The 9804-nt window shown below is 40.2% G+C and overlaps 7 non-coding genes across 7 annotated transcripts; all 7 read left to right on the forward strand.

The window, feature by feature from the left end:
• The first annotated feature begins 1338 nt into the window (after nucleotides 1–1338).
• trnav-aac (transfer RNA valine (anticodon AAC)) lies at nucleotides 1339–1411 on the forward strand. The gene has a single exon. It is a non-coding gene; the product is annotated as a tRNA-Val (tRNA).
• Nucleotides 1412–2590: 1179 nt separating this feature from the next.
• trnav-aac (transfer RNA valine (anticodon AAC)) lies at nucleotides 2591–2663 on the forward strand. The gene has a single exon. It is a non-coding gene; the product is annotated as a tRNA-Val (tRNA).
• A 1760-nt stretch (nucleotides 2664–4423) lies between these two features.
• trnav-cac (transfer RNA valine (anticodon CAC)) lies at nucleotides 4424–4496 on the forward strand. Its single transcript has one exon. It is a non-coding gene; the product is annotated as a tRNA-Val (tRNA).
• Nucleotides 4497–5084: 588 nt separating this feature from the next.
• trnav-aac (transfer RNA valine (anticodon AAC)) lies at nucleotides 5085–5157 on the forward strand. The gene has a single exon. It is a non-coding gene; the product is annotated as a tRNA-Val (tRNA).
• Nucleotides 5158–7580: 2423 nt separating this feature from the next.
• On the forward strand, nucleotides 7581–7653 carry trnav-aac (transfer RNA valine (anticodon AAC)). Its single transcript has one exon. It is a non-coding gene; the product is annotated as a tRNA-Val (tRNA).
• Nucleotides 7654–8166: 513 nt separating this feature from the next.
• On the forward strand, nucleotides 8167–8239 carry trnav-cac (transfer RNA valine (anticodon CAC)). Its single transcript has one exon. It is a non-coding gene; the product is annotated as a tRNA-Val (tRNA).
• A 588-nt stretch (nucleotides 8240–8827) lies between these two features.
• trnav-aac (transfer RNA valine (anticodon AAC)) lies at nucleotides 8828–8900 on the forward strand. The gene has a single exon. It is a non-coding gene; the product is annotated as a tRNA-Val (tRNA).
• The last annotated feature ends 904 nt before the right edge of the window (nucleotides 8901–9804 follow it).

Below are 9804 nucleotides of genomic sequence, written 5' to 3' on the forward strand. Positions count from 1 at the left end.
CCATTGAACCATATTGCAAATGCCCGTACACTTGCAATATGATTCAACAGTGAAAAAACATCACAAAATGGACATGATGAAGTCAACACAATGAGTGATGGAAAGGAGCAACTATCACTGCCAGGCCATCCCGAGTTCATCTGGCCAGTCAATTTTGCATTTCTGCAGGATTTTTGAGCATGTCAAATTTCTTATGGTAAATGCCCATTGAACCATATTGCAAATGCCCGTACACTTGCAATATGATTCAACAGTGAAAAAACATCACAAAATGGACATGATGAAGTCAACACAATGAGCGATGGAAAGGAGCAACTATCACTGCCAGGCCATCCCGAGTTCATCTGGCCAGTCAATTTTGCATTTCTGCAGGATTTTTGAGCATGTCAAATTTCTTATGGTATTTGGCCCTAAAAAAAGGTGACTTTTGACTTTTGACTTCCTATGAAATCATATTGCAAATGGACAAATCATATTCCTTATGCACAAGTAAAAAAAAAATTATGATAATACAATTTTACAAATGTATATTCATATAGTTCTTACACAATTGACATAAAATCGAAACAATTTCGAAAAACGGTCCAGAAAGAACTTTTTTACGAGGGTGATAAGTTTTTTTAAAAGTTCACATTTTCGACTTTTGACTTCATATGAAATCATATTGCAAATGGACAAAACATATTTCTTATGCGCATGTAAAAAAAAAAATTCTGCTAATAAAATTGGACAAAAGTATGTTGATACAGTTCTTATACATGTGTAATTGACACAAAAATTGAAAGAATTTTGAAAAACGGTCCAGAAAGCACTTTTTTAAGGGGTGATAATTTTTGACAAAAAAATCATTTTTTCAAAATTTTGCTTTTTGATGTTGACTTGATGTCCATTTCCAATATGAAAAACCACGGTGGAGCGCACTCACCCCCTGTTGGATTTTTGAAGTGTTACAACTGGCAATAGCCATATGACATTTGCCATCAACTTTGCACGAATTTACGTCCAATTGGTATACCAATTGGTATTGGTATACCATGTGGTATACCAATTGGTATACCATGTGTATACCAATGTGTATATGGTTTGTCCGGTGCCAATGACTTGCCATTCATTTTTGTCCACTTCAGGGGGGTCTTCCCTTACAGGATAATTATGGAAGAAGTTTTGAACCACCAAGCCTCTTCCAAGAGCCGGCGGCACACAATAATTCCTGGCTTCTCAAGCATTATTGCTTAATTAATGGATTAATTAATTAATTTCTGATTTCATTAGGTTCTGAGAGCGATAAATGTCCCACCCAGCCAAAGTCAGCCACACCCTTTGAATTCTACTCATTAGGTTTCCGTAGTGTAGTGGTTATCACGTTCGCTTAACACGCGAAAGGTCCCCGGTTTGAGACCGGGCGGAAACATACTTTAAAAAATTGGAAAAAATTGGACAGTAAGCCTATTCACTTAGGACTCCAATTTTGGAATTCATGCTTTTCCTTCGCACTTCTCAATATTTGCTATTCAGACATACCTTTTTTAGTCGCGTAACGCACTCTGCATGTGTGGCTAACTTGGGCGCTCTGAATACATTCCTGCTACGTGTGGTCTGAGGTCCATAATGATTCAAATAGTTTACCATGCCAGGGTAAGCTGACAAGAAACACAGCCCTTATTTCAAGTGTTTTTAAATTCCCACGTGGGGAATATGAATGGTGGAAAAACGATTGGAACCATTTTCCTGTTTGACCGCTAGTTTTTAATGGGTATTATGGCTCTTTCTGTGGTACTCAATTTGGGATATTATGTGAGGTAGACTTGTGGGCATTCCTAATATTTTCCACGACTTCCTCTTTTTGTATTGTAGTTTCAGTAGTGTAGTGGTTATCACGTTCGCCTCACACGCGAAAGTCAGTCACACCCTTAGTTTTCCACACATTAGGTTTCCGTAGTGTAGTGGTTATCACATTCGCCTCACAGGCGAAAGGTCCCCGGTTCGAAACCGTGCGGAAACATTTTGTAATATTCAATATTTCCCAATGCCCAGAGGCTAGCATTTGGTTTGAAACAGTTGAGTTTTGTCTAAACCTTGCAGTCTACCTAGATTATTTTCTGTCATTACAGCTGCTTGATGTGACCGCTAGTTTTTAATGGGTACTATACACAATACCCCATAATGACAAAGCGATAACATATAGTTTTTATTAATGAAAAAAATATTTAATTTTTTTTTTATTTACATACGTTTTCAGACCCTTTGCTATGAGGCTGGAAATTGAGCTCAGGTCCATCCTGTTTCCATTGATCATCCTTAGATATTTCTTTAACTTGATTGGAGTCCACCTGTGGTAAATTCAAATGATTGGTCATTTCTGCAGCATTGAAGGTACCCAAGAACACAGTGGCTTCCATCACTCTTAAATGGAAGAAGGTTTGAACCACCAAGCCTCTTCCAAGAGCCGGCGGCACACAATAATTCCCGGCTTCTCAAGCCTTATTGCTTAATTAATGGACTAAGTCATTTCTGATTTCATTAGGTTCTGAGAGCGATAAATGTCCCACCCAGCCAAAGTCAGTCACACCCTTTGAATTCAACTCATTAGGTTTCCGTAGTGTAGTGGTTATCACGTTTGCTTAACACGCGAAAGGTCCCCGGTTCGATCACGGGCGGAAACATATTTTAAAAAATTGGACAGTAAGCCTATTCACTTAGGACTCGGTCCCAATTTCGGAATTCATGCTTTTCCTTCGCACTTCTCAATATTTGCTGTTCAGACATACCTTTTTTAGTCGCGTAACGCACTCTGCATGTGTGGCTAGCTTGGGCGCTCTGAATACATTCCTGCTACGTGTGGTCTGAGGTCCATAATGATTCAAATAGTTTACCATGCCAGGGTAAGCTGACAAGAAACACAGCCCTTATTTCAAGTGTTTTTAAATTCCCACGTGGGGAATATGAATGGTGGAAAAACGATTGGAACCATTTTCCTGTTTGACCGCTAGTTTTTAATGGGTATTATGGCTCTTTCTGTGGTACTCAATTTGGGATATTATGTGAGGTAGACTTGTGGGCATTCCTAATATTTTCCACGACTTCCTCTTTTTGTATTGTAGTTTCAGTAGTGTAGTGGTTATCACGTTCGCCTCACACGCGAAAGTCAGTCACACCCTTAGTTTTCCACACTTTAGGTTTCCGTAGTGTAGTGGTTATCACGTTCACCTCACACGCGACAGGTCCCCGGTTCGAAACCGTGCGGAAACATTTTGTAATATTCAATATTTCCCAATGCCCAGAGGCTAGCATTTGGTTTGAAACAGTTGAGTTTTGTCTAAACCTTGCAGTCTACCTAGATTATTTTCTGTCATTACAGCTGCTTGATGTGACCGCTAGTTGTTAATGGGTACTATACACAATACCCCATAATGACAAAGCGATAACATATAGTTTTTATTAATGAAAAAAATATTTAAAAAAAAACGTATATACATACGTTTTCAGACCCTTTGCTATGAGGCTGGAAATTGAGCTCAGGTCCATCCTGTTTCCATTGATCATCCTTAGATATTTCTTTAACTTGATTGGAGTCCACCTGTGGTAAATTCAAATGATTGGTCATTTCTGCAGCATTGAAGGTACCCAAGAACACAGTGGCTTCCATCACTCTTAAATGGAAGAAGTTTTGAACCACCAAGCCTCTTCCAAGAGCCGGCGGCACACAATAATTCCCGGCTTCTCAAGCCTTATTGCTTAATTAATGGACTAAGTCATTTCTGATTTCATTAGGTTCTGAGAGCGATAAATGTCCCACCCAGCCAAAGTCAGTCACACCCTTTGAATTCAACTCATTAGGTTTCTGTAGTGTAGTGGTTATCACGTTTGCTTAACACGCGAAAGGTCACCGGTTCGAGACCGGGCGGAAACATATTTTAAAAAATTGGACAGTAAGCCTATTCACTTAGGACTCGGTCCCAATTTCGGAATTCATGCTTTTCCTTCGCACTTCTCAATATTTGCTATTCAGACATACCTTTTTTAGTCGCGTAACGCACTCTGCATGTGTGGCTAGCTTGGGCGCTCTGAATACATTCCTGCTACGTGTGGTCTGAGGTCCATAATGATTCAAATAGTTTACCATGCCAGGGTAAGCTGACAAGAAACACAGCCCTTATTTCAAGTGTTTTTAAAATCCCCCGTGGGGAATATGAATGGTGGAAAAACGATTGGAACCATTTTCCTGTTTGACCGCTAGTTTTTAATGGGTATTATGGCTCTTTCTGTGGTACTCAATTTGGGATATTATGTGAGGTAGACTTGTGGGCATTCCTAATATTTTCCACGACTTCCTCTTTTTGTATTGTAGTTTCAGTAGTGTAGTGGTTATCACGTTCGCCTCACACGCGAAAGTCAGTCACACCCTTAGTTTTCCACACATTAGGTTTCCGTAGTGTAGTGGTTATCACGTTCGCCTCACACGCGACAGGTCCCCGGTTCGAAACCGTGCGGAAACATATTGTAATATTCAATATTTCCCAATACCCAGAGGCTAGCATTTGGTTTGAAACAGTTGAGTTTTGTCTAAACCTTGCAGTCTACCTAGATTATTTTCTGTCATTACAGCTGCTTGATGTGACCGCTAGTTGTTAATGGGTACTATACACAATACCCCATAATGACAAAGCGATAACATATAGTTTTTATTAAAGAAAAAAATATTTAAAAAAAAACGTATATACATACGTTTTCAGACCCTTTGCTATGAGGCTGGAAATTGAGCTCAGGTCCATCCTGTTTCCATTGATCATCCTTAGATATTTCTTTAACTTGATTGGAGTCCACCTGTGGTAAATTCAAATGATTGGTCATTTCTGCAGCATTGAAGGTACCCAAGAACACAGTGGCTTCCATCACTCTTAAATGGAAGAAGTTTTGAACCACCAAGCCTCTTCCAAGAGCCGGCGGCACACAATAATTCCCGGCTTCTCAAGCCTTATTGCTTAATTAATGGACTAAGTCATTTCTGATTTCATTAGGTTCTGAGAGCGATAAATGTCCCACCCAGCCAAAGTCAGTCACACCCTTTGAATTCAACTCATTAGGTTTCTGTAGTGTAGTGGTTATCACGTTTGCTTAACACGCGAAAGGTCCCCGGTTCGAGACCGGGCGGAAACATATTTTAAAAAATTGGACAGTAAGCCTATTCACTTAGGACTCGGTCCCAATTTCGGAATTCATGCTTTTCCTTCGCACTTCTCAATATTTGCTATTCAGACATACCTTTTTTAGTCGCGTAACGCACTCTGCATGTGTGGCTAGCTTGGGCGCTCTGAATACATTCCTGCTACGTGTGGTCTGAGGTCCATAATGATTCAAATAGTTTACCATGCCAGGGTAAGCTGACAAGAAACACAGCCCTTATTTCAAGTGTTTTTAAAATCCCCCGTGGGGAATATGAATGGTGGAAAAACGATTGGAACCATTTTCCTGTTTGACCGCTAGTTTTTAATGGGTATTATGGCTCTTTCTGTGGTACTCAATTTGGGATATTATGTGAGGTAGACTTGTGGGCATTCCTAATATTTTCCACGACTTCCTCTTTTTGTATTGTAGTTTCAGTAGTGTAGTGGTTATCACGTTCGCCTCACACGCGAAAGTCAGTCACACCCTTAGTTTTCCACACATTAGGTTTCCGTAGTGTAGTGGTTATCACGTTCGACTCACACGCGACAGGTCCCCGGTTCGAAACCGTGCGGAAACATTTTGTAATATTCAATATTTCCCAATGCCCAGAGGCTAGCATTTGGTTTGAAACAGTTGAGTTTTGTCTAAACCTTGCAGTCTACCTAGATTATTTTCTGTCATTACAGCTGCTTGATGTGACCGCTAGTTTTGAATGGGTACTATACACAATACCCCATAATGACAAAGCGATAACATATAGTTTTTATTAATGAAAAAAATATTTAAAAAAAAACTTATTTACATACGTTTTCAGACCCTTTGCTGTGAGGCTGGAAATTGAGCTCAGGTCCATCCTGTTTCCATTGATCATCCTTAGCTATTTCTTTAACTTGATTGGAGTCCACCTGTGGTAAATTCAAATGATTGGTCATTTCTGCAGCATTGAAGGTACCCAAGAACACAGTGGCTTCCATCACTCTTAAATGGAAGAAGTTTTGAACCACTAAGCCTCTTCCAAGAGCCGGCGGCACACAATAATTCCCGGCTTCTCAAGCCTTATTGCTTAATTAATGGACTAAGTAATTTCTGATTTCATTACGTTCTGAGAGCGATAAATGTCCCACCCAGCCAAAGTCAGTCACACCCTTTGAATTCCACTCATTAGGTTTCTGTAGTGTAGTGGTTATCACGTTCGCTTAACATGCGAAAGGTCCCTGGTTCGAGACCGGGTGGAAAAACTTATTTAAAAAAATTGGGCAGTAAGCCTATTCACTTAGGACTCGGTCCCAATTTCGGAATTCATGCTTTTCCTTCGCACTTCTCAATATTTGCTATTCAGACATACCTTTTTTAGTCGCTTAACGCACTCTGCATGTGTGGCTAGCTTGGGCGCTCTGAATACATTCCTGCTACTTCTGGTCTGAGGTCCATAATGATTCACATAGTTTACCATGCCAGGGTAAGCTGACAAGAAACACAGCCCTTATTTCAAGTGTTTTTAAAATCCCCCGTGGGGAATATGAATGGTGGAAAAACGATTGGAACCATTTTCCTGTTTGACCGCTAGTTTTTAATGGGTATTATGGCTCTTTCTGTGGTACTCAATTTGGGATATTATGTGAGGTAGACTTGAGGGCATTCCTAATATTTTCCAAGACTTCCTCTTTTTGTATTGTAGTTTCAGTAGTGTAGTGGTTATCACGTTCGCCTCACACGCGAAAGTCAGTCACACCCTTAGTTTTCCACACATTAGGTTTCCGTAGTGTAGTGGTTATCACATTCGCATCACAGGCGAAAGGTCCCTGGTTCGAAACCGTGCGGAAACATTTTGTAATATTCAATATTTCCCAATGCCCAGAGGCTAGCATTTGGTTTGAAACAGTTGAGTTTTGTCTAAACCTTGCAGTCTACCGAGATTATTTTCTGTCATTACAGCTGCTTGATGTGACCGCTAGTTTTTAATGGGTACTATACACAATATCCCATAATGACAAAGCGATAACATATAGTTTTTATTAATGAAAAAAACATTTTAAAAAAGACTTATTTACATACGTTTTCAGACCCTTTGCTATGAGGCTGGAAATTGAGCTCAGGTCCATCCTGTTTCCATTGATCATCCTTAGATATTTCTTTAACTTGATTGGAGTCCACCTGTGGTAAATTCAAATGATTGGTCATTTCTGCAGCATTGAAGGTACCCAAGAACACAGTGGCTTCCATCACTCTTAAATGGAAGAAGTTTTGAACCACCAAGCCTCTTCCAAGAGCCGGCGGCACACAATAATTCCCGGCTTCTCAAGCCTTATTGCTTAATTAATGGACTAAGTAATTTCTGATTTCATTAGGTTCTGAGAGCAATAAATGTCCCACCCAGCCAAAGTCAGTCACACCCTTTCAATTCCACTCATTAGGTTTCCGTAGTGTAGGGGTTATCACATTTGCTTAACACGCGAAAGGTCCCCGGTTCGAGACCGGGCGGAAACATATTTAAAAAAATTGGACAGTAAGCCTATTCACTTAGGACTCCGTCCCAATTTCGGAATTCATGCTTTTCCTTCGCACTTCTCAATATTTGCTATTCAGACATACCTTTTTTAGTCGCGTAACGCACTCTGCATGTGTGGCTAGCTTGGGCGCTCTGAATACATTCCTGCTACGTGTGGTCTGAGGTCCATAATGATTCAAATAGTTTACCATGCCAGGGTAAGCTGACAAGAAACACAGCCCTTATTTCAAGTGTTTTTAAAATCCCCCGTGGGGAATATGAATGGTGGAAAAACGATTGGAACCATTTTCCTGTTTGACCGCTAGTTTTTAATGGGTATTATGGCTCTTTCTGTGGTACTCAATTTGGGATATTATGTGAGGTAGACTTGTGGGCATTCCTAATATTTTCCACGACTTCCTCTTTTTGTATTGTAGTTTCAGTAGTGTAGTGGTTATCACGTTCGCCTCACACGCGAAAGTCAGTCACACCCTTAGTTTTCCACACATTAGGTTTCCGTAGTGTAGTGGTTATCACGTTCGCCTCACACGCGACAGGTCCCCGGTTCGAAACCGTGCGGAAACATATTGTAATATTCAATATTTCCCAATACCCAGAGGCTAGCATTTGGTTTGAAACAGTTGAGTTTTGTCTAAACCTTGCAGTCTACCTAGATTATTTTCTGTCATTACAGCTGCTTGATGTGACCGCTAGTTGTTAATGGGTACTATACACAATACCCCATAATGACAAAGCGATAACATATAGTTTTTATTAAAGAAAAAAATATTTAAAAAAAAACGTATATACATACGTTTTCAGACCCTTTGCTATGAGGCTGGAAATTGAGCTCAGGTCCATCCTGTTTCCATTGATCATCCTTAGATATTTCTTTAACTTGATTGGAGTCCACCTGTGGTAAATTCAAATGATTGGTCATTTCTGCAGCATTGAAGGTACCCAAGAACACAGTGGCTTCCATCACTCTTAAATGGAAGAAGTTTTGAACCACCAAGCCTCTTCCAAGAGCCGGCGGCACACAATAATTCCCGGCTTCTCAAGCCTTATTGCTTAATTAATGGACTAAGTCATTTCTGATTTCATTAGGTTCTGAGAGCGATAAATGTCCCACCCAGCCAAAGTCAGTCACACCCTTTGAATTCAACTCATTAGGTTTCTGTAGTGTAGTGGTTATCACGTTTGCTTAACACGCGAAAGGTCCCCGGTTCGAGACCGGGCGGAAACATATTTTAAAAAATTGGACAGTAAGCCTATTCACTTAGGACTCGGTCCCAATTTCGGAATTCATGATTTTCCTTCGCACTTCTCAATATTTGCTATTCAGACATACCTTTTTTAGTCGCGTAACGCACTCTGCATGTGTGGCTAGCTTGGGCGCTCTGAATACATTCCTGCTACGTGTGGTCTGAGGTCCATAATGATTCAAATAGTTTACCATGCCAGGGTAAGCTGACAAGAAACACAGCCCTTATTTCAAGTGTTTTTAAAATCCCCCGTGGGGAATATGAATGGTGGAAAAACGATTGGAACCATTTTCCTGTTTGACCGCTAGTTTTTAATGGGTATTATGGCTCTTTCTGTGGTACTCAATTTGGGATATTATGTGAGGTAGACTTGTGGGCATTCCTAATATTTTCCACGACTTCCTCTTTTTGTATTGTAGTTTCAGTAGTGTAGTGGTTATCACGTTCGCCTCACACGCGAAAGTCAGTCACACCCTTATTTTTCCACACATTAGGTTTCCGTAGTGTAGTGTTATCACGTTCGCCTCACACGCGAAGGTCCCCGGTTCGAAACCGTGCGGAAAATTTTGTAATATTCATATTTCCCAATGCCCAGAGGCTAGCATTTGGTTTGAAACAGTTGAGTTTTGTCTAAACTTGCAGTCTACCTAGATTATTTTCTGTCATTACAGCTGCTTGATGTGACCGCTAGTTTTTAATGGGTACTATACACATACCCCATATGACAAAGCGGATAACATATAGTTTTTAATTAATGAAAAAAATATTAAAAAAAAACGTATATACATACGTTTTCAGACCCTTTGCTATGAGGCTGGAAATTGAGCTCAGGTCCATCCTGTTTCCATTGATCTCCTTACTTTTCTTTAACTTGATTGGAGTCCC

Source organism: Oncorhynchus kisutch, unplaced genomic scaffold (assembly GCF_002021735.2).
Source record: "Oncorhynchus kisutch isolate 150728-3 unplaced genomic scaffold, Okis_V2 scaffold998, whole genome shotgun sequence".
Lineage (NCBI taxonomy): Eukaryota > Metazoa > Chordata > Actinopteri > Salmoniformes > Salmonidae > Oncorhynchus > Oncorhynchus kisutch.